This window comes from Furipterus horrens, unplaced genomic scaffold (assembly GCF_987537825.1).
Source record: "Furipterus horrens unplaced genomic scaffold, mFurHor1.1.pri manual_scaffold_3, whole genome shotgun sequence".
In the NCBI taxonomy this organism is placed as follows: Eukaryota; Metazoa; Chordata; class Mammalia; order Chiroptera; family Furipteridae; genus Furipterus; species Furipterus horrens.
The window spans coordinates 81,712,659-81,733,796 of record NW_028327173.1 but is presented as its reverse complement, the minus strand read 5'-3'; the positions used below and the strand labels follow the sequence as shown (position 1 = coordinate 81,733,796).

Genomic DNA, 21,138 nt, shown 5'->3' with positions numbered 1-21,138 from the left:
ATTTGGCAAAGAAAATAGACATACAAGTCCAGGAAGCACAGAGTGTCCCAAACAAGCTAGACCCAAAGAGGCCCACACCAAGACACATCATAATTAAAATACCAAAGGTTAAAGATAAAGAGAGAATCTTAAAAGCAGCAAGAGAAAAGAAGAGAGTTAACTATAAAGCAGTTCCTTTAAAACTATGAGCTGATTTCTCAAAAGAAACTTTGCAGGCAAGAAAGAACTGGTGAGATGTATTCAATGTGATGAAAAGCAAGGACCTACAACCAAGATTCCTCTATCCAGCAAAGCTATCATTTAGAATGGAAGGGCAGATAAAGTGCTTCCCAGACAAGGTAAAGCCAAAAGAGTCATCATCACCCAGCCCTTATTATATGAAATATTAAAGGGACATATTTAAGAAAAAGAAGAAAATCAAAACTATGAACAACTATGAACAGTAAAATGGCAACTCACAACTATGAACAAATTAATTTAAAAAAAAAAACAAAAAACTAAGCAACTAACTAGAACAAGAACAGAACCATAGATATGGTGATCATATGGAGGGTTATCATTGGGGAGCGGGAAGTGGGAGAGTGGAGAAAAAGGATTAAGAAGCATAACTGGTAGGCTTGAAATAGAGAGATCTTAAGGATAGTAAAGTAAATGGAGAATCCAAAGAACTTATATGCACAATCCATGGACATGAACTAAGGGAGGGAGGGTATTGCTGGAAGGAAGAGAGGTACAGAGCAGAGGGCAGAAAAAGGAAAAAAATTGGCACAACTGTAACAGCATAATTAATAAAATATACTTTAAAAAAAGAAATATGTTTACTGTAATTACAAAATTTGGTCAGGATTATGTAAAATCTCAATTTGGTTCTCCCAGCTGTAGAAGTCTAGTATGTTAAATTTACAGTCTACAGAAAGAGCTAAGAACATGGCTATTTTTATCTGTTTTGTTCATAGCTATATCCCAGCTTCCAGAACAGTGCCTAGTATATACAAGAATCTCAGTAATATTCATAGAGTCAGTTACTGACCATACTGAATAGTGCCATAGTCTCTTCTCTTCTCTTCTTTGTTGCCCCATCCCTGCTTTTCTCCATCCTTCCCCAGGAATACCTCTTAGCTAAGACTGTGGATTAGCTTTTCCAAGTGGCCAGGGCTTCCTCACTGCATGGTGCTGGGTTCCAAAGGTGAGCATCCTGAGAGAAAGGAAGCCATACAGAAGCCACAGTGCCTTTTATGACCTAGCCTCAGAAGTCAAACTGTATCACATCAACTGTGTTATTGAGGTAGTTACAAAGATTTTCCCAAGTTCAAAGGTAGGGAACATACCTTCTCAATGGTGGAATATCAACATCTCATTGCAAAAAGAACATGTAGGGTGGTTAAATATTAAATATCACATTATATATTCCAAGGGATGCATATGTATATATCTCCTGGAAAATACAACCTGCCATTACACAAACCTTCCCCTGAATTTACATTATCAGCCATCCCCCACCCTAACCTTCACATTTTTTTGTGTAGTATTCGGGAGCTGGGCAATGAAAATATGAATAGAACAGCACTCCTTCCCATTCTTGCCAAAACTCAGAACTGGAGGGACCAGAGGGGGGGTGGGGGTGGGACATTGGAAATGTTTATCTCATCAAATAGAGGACTCACATGGGCTCTGGGTGACCTGGGAGCAGAGCCATGTACACCTGTCATCACTGTCACATCACCTGTGTCAACATACCACTTCTGTTCCTTTTTACTCTTCTTTGTCATTGTTTATTTGTCATACTTGTTTAAGTCACATTATAGGGAATAAATCTTCTTGGGGAAAAAAAGAAGATATTACCAGTGTTAAGACTCCAGTTTAATTTATTTATAGGCAATGCTTGTGGCATCACTAGGAATGTTAAACTAAATTCACCTGTGCAGGTCAGCCCATTTGATAGAAAGTGAATTTCAGACTAGGTCAGTATTGAGGCAGTAATATATCTCTGGGCCCTCATTGTCACGGTGCAGTTCAATTATTTTTAATATCAATGGGTTTATTCATTAGCCAGAGTTAAGATAATATAAAACTCTCTCCCAACAGTATGACTGGACTAAATAACATCCAGAATGCTTACATTGAACACAAAATGGCAGCCCTGGCTAAGTAGCTCATTTGGTTAGAGCACTCTCCTGATTTGATCCCTGGTCAGGGCACATATATGAGTCAACCAATAAATGCATAAATAAGTGGAACAATAAACTGATGTTTCTCTCCCCTCACCCCCACCTCTCTGTCTTGCTCTTCCTCACTCTCTCTAAAAAAAAACCAATAAATAAACATTTTTAATATAAAATAAAATCAATAAATAAAAATGAAAAAACAAAATAGCATTATTCAACTTCCAAATATAGTACCCTGAATAACAAATTTAAAGAAATCATTCTTATTTTATTACTGGTATAGCTTCATAATTTTTTTTCTTTTTATACTCTCACCTGAGGATATGTTTATTAATTTTGGAGAAAGAGGAAGTGGAGGGCGGGTTGAAAGAAAGAGAGAAACATCAATTTGAGAGAGAAATATCAATCGGTTGTCTTCTGCACATGCCCTGACTGGGAATCAAACCCTCAACATTGGTATGTGCCCTGACTGGGGATCAAACCTGTAATTTTTTGGTGCATGGGACAACACTCCAACCAACTGAACCACCCAGTCAGGGCAACTTCATAATTGTTCTTTACATTCTCTCTTTTTGGGAAGATGGGAAAGGACTATCTAACACAAAAGCAAAGCCAGTAACTTATCTAAAGCCATAACTACTTTTCCTATATCCTAAAACCTCAAGAGGAGTTTCTGCAGGAAAAAAAGGAGAAAAATTAAACCTTATCCAGTGGAATTTAGAGAACTAGAAATAAAACAGCCTTAAAAGTTGTAACAGATATCTTTCTGGTTTATGACCACATTCCCTAACATCTGTTGAGGGACATTTTCTGACCAAAGGGCCTGTCAGTATCAATAATGAAAGATGCTTTATTCATTGTTCTAGAATCTACGGTGTCTAGGGTTATTGAAATGTATGTATACTGTAGTTCATACCAGAGGATAGAGAGCAAGTAAAGAGGGAAGAAAAAGGGGAGCGTGGATTAAAGTGTGGAGTTGCCCCTGGCCCTGCTTTGAACTCTCCCTGGTTTTTTGGAACTTAACCAAGATCAAACAGGCAGTTGCAGCCAGCTCCAGGCCTCTGGTTCTCTGTATAAATTTAGGAGTAGATTTTGAGGTTAAGATTATGAAGTTTTGTGGTAACTTTAAACTGGAAAGTATTGCATTCACCTTTTATATTCCCCAAAGAAAGAAGAAATGCCCAACCATGTAATGAAACTCCTTTCAATCTGACCATTGTGTTAGAAACAGATTTCACACTGAGCAAATCTTTGCGACCAGACTCAAATGTTTCCCATTAAGGCTGTGCAGGGGTATAAATGTGCAAGTGCCTGTTGCAAAGTGTGCAATTCTCCAAGCCAAATGCACACACTCTGCGATTTGGATAGAGTATCAAAAAACGTATCCAAGGTTAACACTTGCTTGCACTTATTATTGCCATAGCTTAGAGCCCAAACAATGAGAAAGCAAGCTCCCTAAACAATCTAGAGAGTAAAGTTAAAAATGATACACAAAATTTTAAACTATCAAGAAAAGAGAGTCTACTCAAAATGATTTTCACTGAAGTTGAAGATAACTACATTAACAGAAAGTTTCAATTTGCTATAAAATAGTTTTTTGTTTATTTATTTATTTATTTATTTTTTTGGAGAGGGGTACTTTCCATCCCCTTTGCCTTGTCTCAGAGTAAATGTTAAAACCCACCACTTCTTATAAAATAGTTGCGTACTAGAGGGCCTTTAACCAGATTAAAGTCCCCCACGAACCCTACAATAATGCTAATGAGAACAAAAGCAGCGGCACTTATAAAGTGCTCTTTGCCAGGACTTCAGGAAAGTTCATAGATGGTATTTTATGATTCTTTTTGAATAAAGGACATTGTTATCTCCGCTTTATCAGCGGGGAAATCAAAGCATCCAAATGTAATTTGCCAAGGTCCTAAGATCCCTCAGGTCCACAGCAGCCTCAGGTCCCTGGAGGACAAGCTCATCCGAGCGTCCATCGGATGTTCTCAGCTCAGGGACCCTACCTGTGTGCATACACGCCAGGAGTAACCTTTGTAAGGAACCTCCTGGCTGAAGTAAGGGGAGAAATAAGTGGGAAACAGAACAAATATGAAGGCTAACCTGCGACTCAAAGTTATTTCTTTTTTTTAAGTTATTTTAAATTTATTGATTTGAAAGAGAGATCAATTTGTGGTTCTACTTATTTATGTGTTCATTGGTTGATTCTTGTATGTGCCCTGATCAGGGATCAAATCCACATCCTTAGCATATCGGGACAATGCTCTAAATAACTGTGCTACTCAGCCAGGGCAAAAAAGAAGTTATTCCTATAATTGTCCGAAAGGAGACCATTTTTTAGAGTCTTAGAAAGTTTTAGCATAATTTAATACAACTACATGACTCAAATGCATACTTCTATCCTGAAAGTTTCCCTTTATCATTTCAAAATTTAAAATCATATTGAATACTTTTACCTAATGTTTCAAACAATACAGTGGCCTTCAATATTTTTAAATGACATTTTAAATTGATTCCAATCTGTAGTATGTCATATAAAAATATGTCTACGGTTACTTTATTGTACATTGATGTCAAGAAACATACAAAATAAAAATACATTTCCACTACTCAATATATTCAGGTTTTGGAAGGTTGATTTACAATGTTGTAGGGATTATTTGTTTGTCTGGAATTCATCCACAGGGTCACTCCTACTTGTTGGGTTTTTTATTTTTCCTTTCAATTTAATTTTTGTTATTTGCTTACAGTACATGTGATTAGAATAAGTAAGGGAAAAGGGGTGACTTTCTTCTCACCTGGGAACATAGACAGCCTCCAGCAAAACTCCTCTTTCTCCTAACCTTCTCCTCATTTTTTTGGTCCCTAGTTTCAATCACCTGAGACTATCACCCAAATGCTCTTTGACCCAATTTAAGATGATATTTACCTAGAAGTGTGTGCATTGTAATAGCTAGACTTTTGGGACCTAACAGTCTTCCAGGCTCCAAAAGCCGTTGTCATTTGTAATGGCAGAATTTCAGGTTCGTTGACAGAGGGTGGGAGATCCATTTTTGAAACTGGAGTGGATTCCCTCAATTCATGTTACAGAAGTGACTTCTTATATGTGAGGCAAGTTCTGAGTACAGGTTTTGATTAGTTTTCAGTTTGCCTTAAATTTTAAAAGCCCAAGCTGGAAAGTAGTCTACCAGTGAATGAGGATCGTGGTCTCTCCGAGCCCTTGAATTCCAAACCAGAGGTGGATGATCCCCTTACACCTCTGGGGGGCCAAAGTACCCCCAACCCCTGCTATAAGGGAGAGGGGAGCAGCAGGCAAAGTAAGAACTAAGGCCTGACAACAGGGTTTGTCAATAATCTTTGCTCTTCATAGAAACTCTCTAGACACAAGGACAGCTGATATCTATAGTTCCCCAATTAAAGATTCATCTCTCTCTCGATAAAATGGAAATACCCTAGTGAAAAGGCATATCTTATTCATTACCCTAACAGCACACCTCAACACCAACAACAGAAATACTTAAGGTGTTTGGTAAAACTCAGATTCCTGAGCCTCAACACTGAATCACTGAATCAGAATCCTGGGTTCCCCGGAGCCCAGGGATCTGAATGTTTAACCAAAAGTCTCATTTGCTACTTCTGCACAGTGAAGTGTGAGAACTTCTGGCTTAGACCTAGAGAGAAATAAAGGGAAAGCAAAAGGAGACTTGTGAGACTGGGGTTGTGTGTGGAATCAAAGGTAAACACTCATAAAGTCTGGCTTATTTGACAAGTTAAGCCAGTCTTGGAAGGCACAGAGAAGGCCAAAAGGGGAAATCAATGCGAAAAAGGAAAAGAAAGACTGCACAAGTTTTATGGACCTGCCATGTGCCTCTAAAATGTTGTGCTGCGTTACACAGGTCTCTGCTACGTCATCAAGGAAGAAGTTTTGTTGTTGCTTGTTGCCTTCCTTCCTTCTTTTCTTCCCTCATTTTCTTTCTTTTCTTTCTTTCCTTTTTCTTTCCTTCAATGCACAGAATTTTGCTAAGGAACTAAGGGTTTGTGGAGAATGAGAGAGGTTTTTTGGTTTTGGTTTTCGTTTTTTACAAATAAATACTATGTACTTATTAATCCCATATCTTTCCCCACATTAGTTTCTTCAATGGTTTCTACAAATGCAGTAATTTTTCATATATATATATATATATATATATATATATATATATATATATAATCACCTCACTTTAAATAAGCAAAACATTTTATTTACGCAAATATCTTTTACTGACTCTACCCAATATTAGAAGTTTTATAGACTCCAAAGACTATCATGATTAACTTTCCTGGAATAAAACTTTAGGGATGTGCTTTGAACTCACAAAAGAAATTAAATGCACAGTTAAGACTGATTTTCATCATCAAGTTGCAACAGGGAATTCTCTTTAAAGATGGCTCCTGATGCCTTCATTAGAGTCTTAATCTCTTGCTGCAAATTTATATTCCTTTGTGGATTTAAGGCAGATATTGGATATCCTTTTAATCTATGTTTATTAAGCGAGCTATTGACAAGTCTCATTCTGCCACGAATTCATGAACAACGTTCCTGTGGCCACTCTAGTGGGCACCTTAAGTGAATACATCTTCAGGATAAGTGGTCATTTTTCACAGGGCTTTTTTTTAATGTGAAAGTAAAAAACACATATTAAGATATACTTTGACTTGCTCCACAAGCCCCAATTAACCGCAAAATTAAGTATGCCAATAACAGAACATGCAAAGAGAGGTTTTCTGCTCCCCACCCCCACTGCAACCATCTGCTTTTCCAGATAGCCTCTCCCAGTTTAGGACCTTCTGTATCTGAGCAAAGCTCCTTATTGGAAGAAACTTTGACCTAGAGACAAGGTGGTGGAGTTTGCCTAATAGCTCTCAGGTTTATTCATTGCCCCTCTGTTCTGCATCACTGAAACTGGCTTGTTACAAAGTCCATTTCTCATGCCCCTTGCCAACTGGCATCCAGCTACATTTAGTCAATGGGAGGTACTGGACGGAGATTAGGGAGCAGGAGGAAAGGAGAAGTCACAGTATTTCTCCCCCTTCATCTCTTGTAGGAAGTGTGCTTGGCTGTGGCTGGACCAACTCCATGGTTGCAACTCCTACAGGGCAGCCTCCCACTGACTGAACCCAGTTGGAAGCCAGTTGGCGAGGAAGTCTGGGAAGTGCCATTTGCAGATCAGCACCTTGTGCATGATCCAGCGCAGAATATGGAACTATGAGGACTGGATCTGAGAGCAAAAAGTCAAATGACCAGAACGGAGGGTTGAACTAAATTCGCTGGGGTCCTCTCCAGCTTGGTAGGGTGAAGAATGATAGCTTACTCCAGTGCATTGATACAAAATTTATGGAGCCTTTACCAGGTGTTAGGAACTGTTCTAGGTGCAAAGAATGCAAAGATCGATAACATATCATCCCAGATCTCACAGACAGACCTGAGTTTGAAGCCTAGCTCTGCGTCCTTATTTCTAGCTGGCTTCGGGCAACTTAAGTTGAGCACTGCAAACCTCCTTCTCCTCCCTCCATTGTGAAATGGGGAGGTAATAGTATCTACTTCCTGGAATTGTAAGGGTTACATGAAATGAATGCTTATAGTAGACATTCATTGAACATTTGTTGGATAAAATTGTTCCTACTGAGACAGGTACTTCACAAGTAAAATGAAGTTACGGTTCATCGATTGCCTCCTCTGTGCAAGACATGTACATTACCTTAATTCCTATACCAACTGTCCAAGTAGGGTAACAAGCAAATTTAATACAATCTGGTAAGAGCTTTAACAATAGCACCAACAAAATATGATAGGACCTAGTAAGAGGGAAACTGTAGAGACTTCACAGAGAAATATGAAAGATTTCATCTGGGGGAGAAGGAGGCAGGGCCCAGAGAGGAAGAGACTTTGCAGTAGTAACAATAATAGCCCTGACTAGAGTGGCTCAGTGGGTTGGGCATGGTCCCACAAACCATAAAGGTTGCTGGTTAGATTCCCAGTCAGGTCACACATCTGGGTTACAGGACAGGTCCCAGTTGGGGGTATGTGAGAGGCAACCAACTGATTTGGGGGGGTGGTGGTGAGAGGCAACCAACTGATGTTTCACTCACACATTGATGTTTCTCTTGCCTTCTTTCTCCTTCTCTTCCTCTCTCTCTAAAAATAAATAAGTAAAATCTTTATAAAAAATAGTAACAGTAATAATGAAAATAGCTGACACCGACTGGGAGCTCACTCCATGCCAGGCCCTGAGCTACAGCATCCCTGAGTCTTCCTCCATGGAAAGCTCTAGTTCCCAGAGGTATGTAGTCCTATCAGCCTCACTTTATTGAGAAATTAAAGGTTAGAGTTGCAAAGTAATGTCACCCAGCTAGTAAGGCCAGGATCCAAACCCAGATGTGCCTGATTCCGAAGCCACAGCTCCAAGGAACCGCATGATGCCCTCCTGGGTTTATGGATGGGAGTTAACAAGTGCACAACAGCTGTGCAAATGACAGATCTGTGCGCAACCATCCAACAGACTGTAGCCTCCTTGAGGGAACTGTGATTCTGAAGACACTTAATTCTTTGGGAAGTGCCACCTGTTTGATTCCAGCTGCACAGTTTCTGCTCAGAGGAGAACTTGGGGACACAGGGCTGTGTCCTGGCGTGGGAGCATGTACAACTTGATCTCTAGAAATAAACTCTGTGGCCTTACCAGGTGAGCTAACTCTTTCAAGTGTTTAATATTTGGTTTAATTATCTTTCCAGGTTACTATACAGCACCCCAAAGGTCCCGCAGAGTAAATTTGTCTCTCAGTTGGGAGCAGTTGACTAACCTACTTCAGGCATCAATTCTCCCATCTTGGGCAGCTTTTCTTTTAAAGGACAGTTTCAGACAAGATCATTACTTTTCTGTGTAAAAGAAAGTAGGGTCATCAGTCTGTTCCTTGTTTCCATGTCCCTGGTTCTATTTTGCTCATTTGTTTGTTTTGTTCATTAGATTCCTAAAAAAAAGAGTAGGGAGAAGTCCTTAAAACTTTGTAAGATTGTTTACAATGAAAAGGTACTATTTCTTATTTTCCCTATTTCTCCAACCTTCTGTGTTGCTGAGGGAGACGAGATATTTGCAAATAAAAGTAGACCTTTTCTTCAAATATCTGAGCTGTTCATTTATAAACACTGCCACCTGCAAACTTGGAAATCAACTGCAATCTTCTTTAAAGTTTTTTCAATGCAACTGCTAACCTGTCTAGATGTTTAACTTTCAGGTTTCAAAACCTGTCAGTTAAAACCTGCTTACTGTTACTCTTTTTGTCTGGAGGATAAGCCTGAAGAGAAATTTCATAGCAAATTAGAAACAAGGAACTCAGACTTGATAGCAATACAAAAGACTCGCTGATGCGCTGGGTATGAGAAACTACAATTCTTGCTCTGAAAATGAATAAGGATTAAAGGGCTCATCTACTGGGGGCCCCTAATGAGGCTGTGCCTTCTGAGTTCCAATAAAAAAGCAGTCAATTGATCCCTTCACAAGAACACCTGGTGTACTCTGAGAAAAAAATTAGTCAAAACTGTTGTTGCCAGAGTTTACTCGTCAGTTCTGTTAAATTGTGGCATTGGTAGCAATGGGTAGACACAGCTCATTAAAAATACCATTTGGGGAAATCCTAAAGCAACAGGATAGTCATTACTAAACTAATTCCATTGGCCTGAAAGAGTTAATTCAACTCCTAAAGGGAAGCAATTTACTTTCGATTCCCTAGGAGGATGAGCCAGCCTCTTACAGAGCTTAATACAATGAAGCTGTTTTATACCAGCTCTCCTGTCCACTCCCCAAGCTGAAAGCCCCTTGACAGTTGACAAGCCCAAGATGCTGTGCGCTGGGAGGGTCACCTCACATTCCTCTGTGCAGGGCCCCTGTAGGCTGAGGCTACTGGGTAATGCTGAGTAAATCCATGCATGCAAGGAACAAACACAAGGACAAATCCCTTGAATTTGTCTGTCTGGATTCTAAACACCTCCCTGGATTCTAACAGCACAGCCAGATCAATCTATCAACAGGAATGGCTAAGGAATCCTTGATTTATATGCAACCTTAGCAGTGTTTCACTAGGCACAGAGTGCCGGTGTCAACAGTTCTGCACAGGTTCTGGTTCTGGCCTGACAACGAACAGAGGTCATCGTCCTCCTGGACCATAAGCGTCCTCACTGCCAAAGAGAAGAGAGTAAGGGGAGGACAGAGAATTATTAAGTGATCAACGCATTTCCTCACAGATATTTTTCTTTTCTTTTTTTAAAGATTTTATTTATTTACTGTTAGAGAGTAACAGAGGGCAAGGGAGGGAGAAAGAGGAGAGAAACATCTATGTGTGAGAGAAACATCAATCAATTGCCTCTCACACATGCCCCCTACTGTGGACCAGGCTGCAACCCAGGCTTGTGCCCTGACAGGGAATCGAACCAGTGACCTTTTGTTCTGTGGGACAATGCCCAACCAACTGAGCTACACCAGTCAGACTTACTTTTTTACTTTTTAACAATTCATTATGAAAAATGTCAAGCATAGATTTAATCAACATAATATAATGACCCTCTATGTACCTATTACCCAGCTGCAAGAATTAATAACTTGTAGCCAATCTTATTTCAACTGTACCCCATCTTACTTCCTGCCATTATGCTATCTTGAAGCAAATCCCAGAGTTTCTATCATTTCATCCATAAATATTTCAGTGTGCATCTCTAAAATGTAGGGTTCTTTTTATTATTATCAAATACAAAACAATTACTCCCTTAAAAAAATACTCGTTTGACACATATGAGAGCAGTATGCTAAATGAAATAAGCCATTCACAAAAGGACAGATATATAATTCCACTTATCTGAAGTTCCTTGAGTACTAAATTCATAGAGATAAAAAATGAAACAGTGGTTGCCAGGGGCAGAGGGCAGTAGGGAATGGGGATTATTATTTAATGGGTATTTTCAATTTTGCAGGAGGAGTAGAATTCTGTGTTCATACAGTGGTGGTGTTAGCACAACAATGTAAATGTATGCAAACCAAGGAACTGTATATTTAAAAATGGTTAAGGTGATAAATTATATGTTAGGTGTATGTATTTTATCACAATTTTTAAATGGTAAATTAAAAATAAAACCCTTCTCATCATAAACTATTCCCTAAGTGTTTAATTATGACATAAATGTCATAAATTTTGTTCAGTTTGTTTGCTTGGATCAGACTTCACATAAAGTTGACATATTGTGATTGGTTGTCTGGTCTTTTTAAATCTATGTGTCCCCTGTATCTGTTTTTCCCCCTTTTGCAATTTACTTATTGCAGAAACTTTTCCTATAGTTTTTGCACAGTCCAGACTGGGCTGTTTGCATCCTTGTGGAGTCTTCTGTTCTCTGTCTTCTGGAAAATTGGGAGTTGAATCAGGAAAACAGATCAGATTTAAATTTGGTATTTTTGGTAAGACCACTGCATAGGTTCAACTATATTACTGTAAGAGTGTATAACTGACACCAAATGTGAGTGAGCAAAGATTAACCTTTTGAGTGCCAACGTCACTGTGAGTGACACTGACAAATTTTCCCAAAAGTGCCAGTGTCGCTCCCAGCAACTCTTTTTTTGGTGGCTATAAATGTAAATAACAATGGAATTAATAATGATGTTTTTATAGACATTTTTCATAAACCGCATCTCTTGGCAAAAATAGCCTGGCATTTCTCACACAAATTTTAGCAAATATGCATGACACTCAAAGGGTTAATCAATGAACTGATGAGCAGTTTAGTATGAGCTCTCCATTGACACTAACCTTGGGAAGGGGCAAAAGAAATGAGAGGAAATTACAAAAAATAAATAAGGGACTTCCAGCCAAGATGAAGGCCTAGACAGACACTCTGCGTCTCCCTCCACAGCTAAGAAGGAATACAACTACCTCAAAACTAGACAGAAGTAGGACTTTCCGCCACGACAGAGACGTAAATACACACAGTACCTCTCCTCACAACTGAGAAAGAATTTACAACCACTTCAAAACTAAAGAAAAACAATATCCAGAAAATCAAAATGACAGGGAAGTTCAGCAAAGAAATAAAGAATAAATAATCAGCCAGAAAGGTAGGCGGGGCGGGGTCAAGATGGAGAGAAAGAGGAGAGAAGCAGCGGCTGCGGCTACAGTGGCTGTGCTTGGCAAGCAGTGGCTGGCGGGCGTGGCTAGCTGTACCCTGGGTGAAAAACAGCCATACAGTTTAAGCCCAAGAAGCAATCCCAGCCCCAAACCAGACCACGTAGGTTGCAGTTCCAACACTGGCGAAAAGAGAGCCGCATTGCTTCTGACTATGAAAGACTACTAGTCTTGAAAAGGAGGCAGCTTGCTTCGTATAGGAAGGGAGAGAAGTGCCTGGAAAAGCAGCAGCAACCAGCACTTTTCCCTCTCAGACCCCTCCCCCACATACAACGCCAAAACACAGTGAAACAGTTGCCAGCACTAATGAATACCTAAGGCTTCGTCCCTATAACATAAGAGGTGCAACAGCCCCACCCAGATCACAGAGGCAAACACAGAAAGCTTCCATGATGAGGAGACAGAGAAGGGGGCAGATCAAGGTCCCAGTGACACAACTAAGCAACGAGCACATACCACCCCTAACAGAAGAGAAGATAGTGAGCTTAACAGTTGCACAGTTTAAGGCATTGGTGATAAAGATGCTCACAGACTTGACAGCAAAGATTAAACAGGACAGGGAAAGAATGAGGGGTATCCTGGCTGAAATGAAGGAAAATCCATACGAAACAAGTGGTGACGGAAAAGAAACCAGGGTTCAAGTCAACAAATTGGAACATAAGGAAGAAACAAACATTCAACCAGTACAGAAGGAGGGAACAAGAATTTTTAAAAATGAGGAGATGCTTAGAAACATCTGGGACAGCTATAAACATGCCAACATTCGAATCATAGGGTTGCCAGAAGGTGAAGAGGGAGAGCAAGAAATTGAAAAATTATGTGAAAAAATAATGAAGGAAAACTTCCCTAATTTGGGGAAGGAAGTAAACATATGGGTCCAGGAAGCACAGAGAGTCCCAAACAAACTAGACCCAGGGAGGACCACACCAAGACACATCATAATCAAAATGCCAAAGGTTAATGATAAAGAGAGAATCTTAAAAGCAGCAAGAGAGAAGAGAATTACCTACAAAAGGGTCCCTATAAGACTGTCAGCTGATTTCTCAAAAGAAACTTTGCAGGCAAGAAGGGATGGGCAAGAAGTATTCAAAGTGATGAAAAGCAAGGACCTACAACCAAGATTACTCTATCCAGCGAAGCTATCATTCAGAATGGAAAGGAAGAGAAAGTGCTTCCCAGATGAGGTAAAGCTGAAGGAGTTCATCATCACCAAGCCATTATTATGTGAAATGTTAAAGGGGTTTATTTAAGAAAAAGATCAAAACTATGAACACTAAAATGAAGACAGTATCACAACTATCAACAACAGAAGCTAGGGAATGACAACAAAGGCAAACTAAGCAGACAACCAGAGTGGGGACAGAACCATAGCTATGGGGAGCATGTGGCGGGAGGTCAGCTGGGAAGGGAAAGATAGGAGAGGGAGGGAAATGGTGCAGGAATTAAGAAGCATAGTAGGAGGGTGCGGAATGGACAGGGGGGTGTTGAGAAGAGCTTTATGCACAACCCATGGACATAGACAAAAGGGGGGACTGCTGGAGGGAAGGGGGTTGCTGGGTGGAGGGGAGAAAAAGATAAAGAAAATGGGACCATGGTAACAACATAATCAATAAAACATACAAAAACAAAAAATAAAAAAAACTAGATCAACCAGAATTTCCAGCAAATCCAGCGACATGGAGGTCCAACAAACAAAGACATAAAGAAGAAAAATGCATCCAGACAGGTAGGAAGGGTGGAACTTGGGCAGAGAGGAAGCATTGTGGCAATGGCAGTGGCAGGCCAGCAGAAAGTGCAGTCACATGTTTTAAAAAGTAGGGAGATCACCTGGGGAGTACTCCCAGCACCAGACCAGACCGCACAGCTCAGGGTTCCAGCGCCGAGGAAAATAAAATCTCATTGCTTCTGACTGTGAAAACCAGTGGAAGTTGGGGCAGAGGAAGAAACTGCTGGTATCTCAGTGGAGTCCACTTGTTTAAAAGGTCCCCAGAGTCCTAGAACGTCCACAGAACCACCCACTCTGGGAACAATGGCTAGGGCAACAGCTACAGAGGCACCAGTCCCATATGGAAGTGGGAGAAGTGCCTAGAAAGGGGCAAGTGCTGAACAAACAGCATTGTTCCCTCTCGGACCCCTCCCCCACATATAGTGCCACAACGTGGTGAAATGGGTTGCCTGATGACTACCTAAGGTTCCGCCCCTTACAACATAACAGGTGCAACAGCTCTACTTAAGACACAGATGCAAACAAACACAGGAGCATGGCAAGATGAGTAGAGAGAGAACTATGGCCCCAAAGAGTGTACTGATCAAGGTTCCAGTGGAAGAACTAAGTGACGAAGAGATAGCCAACCTAACAGACATAGAGTTCAAAACACTGGTGATAAAGATGCTCACACGCTTGACAGATATGCTTAACTACAGCAAACCCATAAGGAAAGAAGTGAAGTCTATACTAAATGAAATGAAGGAAAATCCACACAAAACCAATAGTGAAGGGAAGGAAACTGGGGTTCAAATAAATGATTTGGAACATAAGGAAGAAAAATAAAGTCAACCAGTACAGAATGAGGAAACAAGAATTAAAAAATGAGGAGAGGCTTAAGAAACGTGCCAACATTCAAAGAGGAAAAGCTAGAAATTGAAAGCTTATGTGAAAAAATAGTGAAGGAAAACTTCCCAAATTTGGCAAAGGAAATAGACATACAAGACCAGGAAGCACAGGGAGTCCCAAACAAGCTAGACCCAAAGAGGACCACACCAAGACACATCATAATTAAAATGCTGAAGGTTCAAGATAAAGAGAGAATCTTAAAAACAGCAAGAAAAAAGCAGAGAGTTACCTACAAAGGCGTGCCTATAAGATTACCAGCCAATTTCTCTAAATAAACTTTGCAGGCAAGAAGGGACTGGCAACAAGTATTCAAAGTGATGAAAAGCAAGGACCTACAACCAAGATTACTCTCTCCAGCAAAGTTATCATTTAGAATGGAAGGGCAGATAAAGTGCTTCCCAAACAAGGTAAAGCTAAAGGAGTTCATCATCACCAAGCCATTATTATATGAAATGTTAAAGGGACTTATTTAAGAAAAAGAAGATCAAAACTATGAACATTAAAATGACAACAAATTGACAGCTATCAACAACTGAATCCAAAAAATAAAAACAAAATCCCACTAAGCAAACCAAAATAGGAGCAGAAACATAGGTATAGGGATCATTTAGAGGGTTACCAGCTGGGAGGGGGAAGGGGGAGAAATGGGGAAATGGGGCAGGGATTAAGAAGCATAATTGGTAGGTACAAAATAGACAGGGGGAAGTTAAGAATAATATAGGAAAGGGTGAAGCCGAAGACCTTATATGCACAACCGATTGAAACAAACTAAGGGGGGTGGGATTGCTGGAGGGAAGGGGGGTACTGGGTGGAGGAGAGCAAAGGGAAAAGAAGTTGAGACTAACAATATAATCAATAAAAGATATTTTAAAAAATAAATAAATACATAAATAATGCTCTGTAATCTTGTTAAGAAGGAGAAACGGATACATGTGAAACAATTAAATAAGAATAAGTATAAAGCTGTGCTGTGATGGTAAACTCCATCACATTCCAAGGGTGAGATCATCTAAAAAGGTCTTAGGTAAGACAAAATTCCTGAAATGGGTCTTGAAGGACTGACAGATTTTGGAAGAAAGAAGACATTCAAGGAAGTAAGACTACACAAGGAAAAGCACGAATGTTGCCATTAGGGGCTGGGTACAAAGGATGACTGAGACAGGTTGGCAATGACAATACAGATGCATGAAACCCCACCAGAGATATAAAAATTGGAGGAAATCTCTTGATCTCTAGAGATTAAGGCAAATCAGATGTTGCTTATGTCTTTGGCGTACATGCTTTGGCAGGATTCTAAAGGTCTGTAAATACCATGGATGCTTTGAGGATCTGATTTCCACCCTTTCTAGAGATTATATACATGAAAAAGAGTTTCATAAGAAATTCAATGAGAATTTGATATGGTGTTAAGGATTAGTTTCAAAATACTCTGGGGGAGAGGGCAATGGAGATGATATAGATAAAAAAATATTGACAAAGAGTTGATAATTTTTAGAGCTGGGTGATGTGTCTATAGGGGTTATACTACTATTCTCCATATTTTTATGTAGATTTGAATAATAAAAAGTTATTTGTAAAACTGTTACTGTCGAGGTTAAGGGTCATTCCCACATCCTATGCTTCCAATGTTATAGAAAAAAAGGATTCACTAAACCAAACTGTTTAACTCTGAGCTAATTAATTCACCACTACTATGTGCAGGAATTGCGTAATGCACTTTTTATACATGATCTCAGTTATCACAATGGTGGAAGCAATGCTCTTAGACTCCAAAGTGTCTTTTCTACTCTGAGGTTCCAAGAATTATCCCTTTAACATTTATTTAGTTTATCAGCAAACCCATGTGCCAGATACTTTGCTAGGCTCTGAAAACATAAAGATAGAGGAGACAGCTTCTGTCTTCAAGTAGCTTATGATCTAGAAAGATAGACTAGTGTTCTCCAGGTGGAGACTGCCCAGTTCATGAAGTGTTCAATTTTATATCATCTAAAAAAAAAAAGAGAGACTAGTAAAAAAATTATAATACAACTAATAAATGTTTTAACAATTCCTGTGTATTGAATCCTAACTAAGTAAATGACATGCTAAATCTTTTACATTATGGACATTGTACATCTGTACAATATGAGAAAACTGCAATGGTATAATGATAGAAACAGCATAGTGTTTCTACAAGAGCAAGAAGGAGACACCCATCCCAGATTAAGGGGGTCAGAGAAGGTTTTATAAAGCAGACAGTGTCTATGCTGATTTTTTAGTGATTTATTTTACTTGTGATAAAATACAGTTAACGTAAAATTTATCGTTTTAACCATTTTAAGCACAGTTAAAGGCATTAAGTACATTCACACTGTTGTGCAACTGTCACCACTATCACTAAACTTTTCATCTTCTCAAACTGAAACTCAGTACACATTTAACAATCATTTCCCATCCTCCTGCCCCTCAGCCCATGACAACCACCATTCCATTTTCTGTCTCTATGGTCTTGGCTACACTAAATACCTCATAGGAGTAGAATGATATCATATTTGTCCTTTTGTGACTGACTTATTTAACTTAGTATAATATCTTCAAGATTCATCCATGTTGTAGTACGTGTCAGAATTTCCTACCTTCTTTTCTTCTACCTATTTTATTTTATTTTATTATTTTTAATCACAGTGGACCTTTAATACTGTATTACTACTTTCAGGTGTACAACATAATGATTACACATTTACATAACTTATGAAGTGATTATCCTGATAAATCTAGTACCTATCTGATACCACACATAGTTATTACAGTGTTATTGAGTATATATATTCCCATGCTGTACATAGTCAGATCCCCTGCTCATTTTTTAATCAAATTGTTTGGCTTTTGGGTGTTAAGTTGTATGAGTTCCTTATATATTTTGATATCAACCCCTTATCAGGTATATCATTGGCATATAACTTCTACCATTCAGTAGGCTGTCTTTTCATTTTGTTGGAGAATTTCCTTCCTTTTTAAGGCTAAACAATATTCCACTATATGGATATATCACATTTTATCTATTCATTTGCTGATGGGCAGTTGTTTTGCTTCCACCTTTTGCCTATAGTTTCAATGCCACTATACATGGGTGTACAAACATCTCTCTAAGACCCTGCTTTCAATTCTTTTGGATATTTATTATGTTAAGACTCCAAGCATAAGAAGGGATTAAGCAAAAAGGAGAAGACAAGCATTCCAAGAAAAGTGAGCAATGTGTGCAAAGGCACAGAAGGCTATAGTTCCATGTAGCTGAAAAATAGACAGAGGCAGCAAATGGGGAGAAGTAAGTCTACAAAAAGAGGCGAGGCAAGATCTTTAAAGGTCACACATACCATGGGAAGCGGACAGCGGAAGCTCAAAGCAGGACTCAGGTCGAGTCCCTGTCTCCACTGATATTCTTAAAGAGTCCACTTCAATGTACTTTCAAGCAATTCTTCAAAAGCAGTGTTTTTATAGCAAAGAGTTGAGGCCCTAATAGAAATGACACTCAATGATATATATGTTGTGGTGACCCCAGTCTTTTATTTCTCTTTAAAAACAACATGAAATGCTTCACAAACTTGTGTGCCATCCATGCACAGGAGCCACGCTAATCTTCTCTGTATCGTTCCAGTTTCAATACGTGCTGCCACAGCAAGCACTGTGGTGACTCCAGTCTTATGTTTCCCCTCAATAGTCCCCTTCACTCTTCAGGTGTTCAATAAATAGTGATGAAATGTTCAATTGATTATTTATGATCAGTGGATATATGCTATTTTATAAAAACTTTTGCTCAAAATAATATTCTCTAATGTATTGCTTTTATTTGACTGAATTCTTTTCAGAACCAACTAAGTCAGAGTACAAATCTGATTATAAAATTCTGCATTCAGCCCTGCTGGTGTGGCTCAGTGAACTGAGCCTTCAAACTGAAGGGTCACTGGTTTGGTTCCCGATCAGGGCACATGCCTGACACAAAAGGCAACCAATCAATGTTTCTATTGCACATTGGTGTTTCCCTCCCTCTTTTTCTCCCTACCTTCCCCTCACTCTAAAATAAATAAATAAAATCTTTTTTTAAAACAAGGAAAAAAAAGAGAGTCTTCATTCAACTCTTCTACTTGCTTTCTCTGAAACACAGGGTGAATCTGTTCAGTTGTGGTAAAAATGGTGCCAGGTAAACTAGGGACCCACACAGATGTGAATGATTTTATGACAACGCAACCCATAATCTGTTCATTCCTATAGAAAGTCTTTTTAAAATTATTATTTTAGAGAGAGAGAGAGAGAGAGAGATGGGAGTAGAAAGAGAGAGAGAGATCTGTTGTTCCACTTGTGTATGCATTCATTGGTTGCTTCTTATATGTGCCCTGACCGGAGATGAAACCCTCAACCTTACCATATGGGGACTACCCTCTAACCAACTGAGCTACCTGGCCAGGACTAAAGAAGTGGCATCTTGATCATCACATAAATTGCTATTGATTAATGTTATTCTTTTGATCAGCAGGGACTAAGGCATTTTCCTTACAATCTTGATTAGATGACTTTACATTATCCATTTGCTGACAAATTATGGTAATAAAGCTGTGGCTCAGTAGGTTGAGCATCAGCCTGTGAACTAAAAGGTCGATGATTCGATTCTCAGTGAGGGCACTTGCTTGTGGGCTGGGTCTCCAAAGGGAGCATGCAAGTGGCAACCAATCAACAGTTCTCTCTCTCTCTTTCTCCCTCCCTTGCCCTCTCTCTAAAAATAAATGAATAAATAAAAAATTATCTTTGCAAAGCCTGTATTGGTTCTTTCAGAGAGCACATTAGAAGAACAAATGTTACAAAATACTCTATTGCTTTTAAAACATGTTTGACCTCATCAGAGAAGGCCAGGGTACTCTTGGCAGTCAGTCCTCATACAATGTTTTCTTTGTCTCTGTGTTTAACCCGTGCTGTTTCAAAGAATGGCAAGAATTCTTAGACAATTGAAGCTCTAATCTATGAGTGTTTGCTAGAAATGGAAATGCAAATCACAATATTCTAAACCAAAGAACAATGTAACTAATATGTCTCCCAAGTGTTTTGATTTTCCTGCCTTCTCCCCAGACTTCAATCACCAACTCTACTCTTCCAAAGTTACAAAACTATAATTATTTTAAATAAAACACTAATAAAGTAAAAATTTAAACAAAAAATTTTTAAACATCATTTTTTTAAAGACTTTATTTATCTATTTTTAGAGAAAGAGTAAGGAAGGGAGACAGAGAGTGAGAGAAACGTTGAAGTCTGATAGAAACATCAGTCAGTTGACTCTAGCACTCATCCCAACCAGGGACCTGGCCCGCATCCCAGGCATGTGCCTGCCCTGACTGGGAATTGAACCAGCACCCTTTTCAGTTTGCAGGATGATGCCCACCATTTGAACTACACCAGTCAGGACTTTAAAAAAACCTTTAAATTCCACAAAGATGGTAAGAGTAGGCACCTAAGGAAAGTTCCATAACCTCCATCCCTAAAGAACACTAAAAATAGATAGGATGGCCCACAACATGCCTTGCGTGATTTATATTCTCAATTTTCCGGGCAGAGGTCTTGGCCACACCTCTTAAATATCATCTAGCAAACCACGCAGGTAAGGTCAAATTGTGTTTTTGTGGTATTTCTGTCTATACAAATATCAGATACAAATATTAAAGTGAGTGATTGTAATGGTCTGCAAGCCTGAGATGGGTTGCAGGAAGGACAGAACTTCTACTATTGATTAAGTGGGGAACAAAATTGAGGAAAAATAGTCTCCCCTTGTCTACTTTGCTAACATGACTTCTATCAAAGTCTTAAAGATAGGCCCAACATGTTACCTTTTATTTAATAAGACTCCTTATACAAGATGTGAGCAAGAGGAACTTCAAATGTGCTCAGGGAAAGCAAGAAGATGCTGATAGAATTTATTGGAATAGAAATGGCCCTGGTTGGTGTGGCTCAGTGCATTGAGGGCTGGCCTGGGAATCAAAGGGTCAGTGGTTCGATTCCCAGTCAGGACACATGCCTGGGCTGCAGGCCAGGTCCACAGTTGGGGGCATGCAAGAGGCAACCACACATTGATGTTTCTCTGGCCCTCTTTTTCCCTCCCTTCCCCTCTCTCTAAAAATAAATAAATAAAATCTTTTT

General features: G+C 39.3%; 1 non-coding gene across 1 annotated transcript; it reads right to left on the bottom strand.

The window, feature by feature from the left end:
* Positions 1–18,536: 18,536 nt before the first annotated feature.
* LOC150015392 (U6 spliceosomal RNA) lies at positions 18,537–18,641 on the bottom strand. The gene has a single exon (XR_016510209.1). It is a non-coding gene; the product is annotated as a U6 spliceosomal RNA (small nuclear RNA).
* Between the last annotated feature and the right edge of the window lie 2,497 nt (positions 18,642–21,138).